The following is a 3,615-nucleotide window of genomic DNA, read 5'->3' as shown; positions in this document are numbered from 1 at the left end:
GAGTCGCCGAGCGGGTGAGCAGCGGGGGGGCACCGGGCACGGGATGCGTGTGAGAGGAGTGAGCGTGCAAGGGGCGTGCGTGTGCAAGGGGCGTGCACGGGCGGGTGCGCGGGGTGCGTGCACAGAGCTGTGCGAGGGGAGGCGTGTGCACGTGCACGGGGGTCCCCGAGGGACACGTGCGCGGGGCTTTGCGGAGGGGCCGGGGGTGCGGGTGGATGTGGGAACGTGCGTGTGTGTGACAGCGTGTGTGCATCGGTGTGTGGCCGTGTGTGTGTGCGCCTGGGTGTGCCTGCGAGAGTTTGCGTGTGCCTGTGTACGCGTGTGTGTGCGTGTGCAAGCGTGTGAGCTCTGTGTGCGTGTGCAGGCTGCAGGCACACCGGGGGCCATTCCCACAGCCTGTTCCCAGACCTGTGTTTGCCGCCCAGGGCGTGAACACCCCGTGACCTCTCTGCGTGTGTTTACATGTGCTGGCTGTGCGTACGCCAGGGCTCGGCCGAGGGTGCGGAAGCGCACACATGGTGCTCAAGACAGGCGTCACAGGCTGCTCACGGGGAGGCATGCTGATGCACGCTCAGGACTCGGACATGCGTGTGTGTGGCGTGTCCCACGTGTGTGATGTGCCCTGGATACCTGGGGGGTGCACATGTCCTGTGTGTCCCAGACATGTGGCCACAGCACCTGAGGAGGTGTTGGTGCCCAGGCAGCCCCTGGTCTTGGGGTGCAGGGAGGGTTGGGGTCCCATGGGCTTTTGGGTCACCCCTTGGGCCTCAGTGCCTGCTCTGGCTGGGACTGCAGCTGCTTAGGGGGCTGGCACCCCCTCTGACCCCAGGGAGCACTGGGGCAAGGGTAGTGAGAGTGCCACAGGACCGAGAGTGCCATGGGGCTGAGGAGACCAGTGCTGGTTTGGGCTTTGCAGAGTCAGGACTGGCTGGGAAGGGGGCACCCATCCCTGAGCCTGGACCCCCTCATTCCTGCACTCCAGGGAGCTGACATGCCTATGCTTGGAGCCCACCACCTCACTGCCCCCCAATGGTGCTCACTGGCTGGGGTTTCTGCTGGCTCTTCCCTGCCCTGTACTAGGGCTGCCAAACAAGGAGTGGGGGTCCAGGGCAGCACCCCGTGTTTCCTGTAGCCCCTCAGGCAGGCAGTGTGGGGGTGCGAGCAGTGTGGGGTGCAGGCAGGTGCTGGCATCCCAGGGGACCAGGTGGACTGTAGGGATACCCTGTGGTCCTCTGAACTGAGTCTGCCATCGTGCAGGAGTGACGGGAGCAATGAGACAGGCATGTGTTGTGGGGTACCCAGTGCCCTGGGTGCAGGTCCCCCGCAGCGTCCTGCCAGGGCAAAGGGGGTGCTCTGGGGCAGTGGGGAGCTGGCTGTGTGCCACCATCAGACAGCACCGGCACCGCAGCCAGGAGGTTCTGGCAGTAGGGTCTGAGCTCACAGCGGGCCAGAGAGGTAGGGGGGCAGCCCAGCTTGGCCCCGTGGGAGGCCCTTGGCTCAGGCAGGGTGTAACAGCTGGTGCACATGGAAAGGGGGATGCTCCGGGGCCCCGTGGGGAGCCCTGTCAGGCCAGAGGCTCCCCCAGCCCCTCGTCCTGCTTGAGGCCCCTCCCAGGAGGCTGTCAGGACGCAGCAAAGCGGAGCCGTGTGCTCCAGCTGCGGCCATGCGGCTGGGTATCCCTGCTCCGGTGAGACCCGCAATCTCCGAGCAGCCGGCGCTGAGCAGCTGGGGCTGGAGCATCGGTGTGACTGTGCAGGGCCCGCAGCCGCGCTCTGCAGGTGTGCGTGCATGTGTGCTCACACACCGTGCGTGTGCATGGCTGAGAGGAGGCACTGCCGGCTGCTGTCTGGCAGCTCCCAGCAGCCAGCCGAGCCGGGGGCGTGCGTGTGAGCCCTGGAAGGTGGGGAGAGCCCGGGCGTGTGGGCTGTGTGCAAGCCGGTTGCAGGTCTCTGAGCAGGGGCCATTCCCGTGCTGCCAGCCATGCTGGGGCTGGCTGCAGAGGAATGTGGGAGCTCGTGGGCAGCAGTAGCAGCAGCGTCGAGGCACACGCAGCCCTGTCCCCGCTCTGCAGACAGCAGCAGCACCATTCCATCACCACCTTCCCAGGCACCCACTGCCAGTCGGAACAGGGTGGCGGGCACTGGTGTGGGAATTTGGTGCAGAAACCACTTCCCTGCCTGCCTGCTGACCCCAGGCCACAGGTTTTGGTGCTGCCCAGACACCCAGAGAGGTTTCCCCATTGCCGGCAGCGGGCGGGGAGGGGGGCACAGCCGCCGCACTGGTGCGTGCCAATGCCTGCAGCAGGGCGTGGGGCACGCACAGGCCTGCGCGAGTGCAGAGCGGGGCAGGGTGCTGCGGGTGCCCCCGGCGCTGCCCCGCTGGCAGCTGCGTGGGCAGGACAGGAGATAAATGGGAGTTTGGCGTAAACAGCCCTGGCTGCCAGCAGCACTGGAGTAGTGCTTAAAGGCACAGGCTCCGGCCTGGTTCTGCTGCCTGTTCCTGGCCTTCCTCCCTGCCTGCTCCTGCCCTTCTTTTCCTCCCTGCCTGTCCCTTCCCTCCTGCTCCTGCCCTCCCTGCTCACCCCAGAGAAGCTGCCCTCCCCACGGGGGCTCTCGTCCTCACTGCGTGCCATCACACCAGGGTGCTGACACAACACTACCATGGCCATGCACAGGTGACAACCAGGTCCCTGGAGCCCGCCAAGATGCCATGAGGTGGCATGGGATAGGGAGCTATGGCTGCAGGGTGAGTGTCTGCTCCCACCCCGTTCAGGGTGACGTGGAGTCCTGTCCTGTCCTGTGCCACTTCCCGGGCAAAGGGTGCTGATAAGGCTGGGGTGGAGCTGTGGGACTGTCCCAGGCCTGGGAAGGAACGTCGGGCTCCGTCAAGAGCAGCGGGAGCTGTGGGGACAGGAAGGGAGCAAGGTCGAGTTGGGGCAGAGGGGCACCCCAGAGCCCCAGCCCCTGGACATCAGGTATGGCCTGTGAGCGGGCACCATCCAGCAGTGCCAAGCGGGAAGAATGGGGGAGTATGGGCACAGCTGTCCCAAGAGTGTGGGCACAGACATCTAAGGAGTGTGGATACAGTTGTCCCGGGAGTGTGGGGAACATTTCTCCTGGGTGGGGTCTTCTCAGCGGGTCCCACCATTGGGGTCCAGGGCTGGGACTGACCAAGAAGGACATGGGAAGCTCTGCCCCACACTGGGAGGGCAGCACTGGGTACCCTGGCCCCAGGAGAGCTGCCTACTGCAGGGGAATCCCTGGACCCCATCCCTCTGTCCCCTCTGTCCCCGTTGCCATGGTGATATAAGGAGTTGTCATTAATAACAGTTGCGTGGGAGCTGCTGGCTGGGTGGGCAGTGTTCTGAGGGCTGTGGGGGCTGTGAGCCCTCCCCACACCCTGGCCAGGGACAGAGCCCACCAAAGGCCAGGCAGAGGATCTTGCCCAGCACTACTTGCTCGGCAGCATGGCCACACCGGGACCCCTGGGACGGGCACAGGGGCTGGCAGGGATGTGTCGCCCGTGCCGAGTGCTACCTGTGGGGACACCGGTGCCAGCCAGGTCTGCCCGTGGTGGGGCAGGCACAGGCACCCCGTGGGACCCCACCCCTCCCGA

The sequence above is a fragment of the Corvus brachyrhynchos genome, unplaced genomic scaffold (assembly GCF_000691975.1).
Source record: "Corvus brachyrhynchos isolate BGI_N302 unplaced genomic scaffold, ASM69197v1 scaffold200, whole genome shotgun sequence".
In the NCBI taxonomy this organism is placed as follows: domain Eukaryota; kingdom Metazoa; phylum Chordata; class Aves; order Passeriformes; family Corvidae; genus Corvus; species Corvus brachyrhynchos.
Note: the sequence above shows the minus strand (reverse complement) of the source record.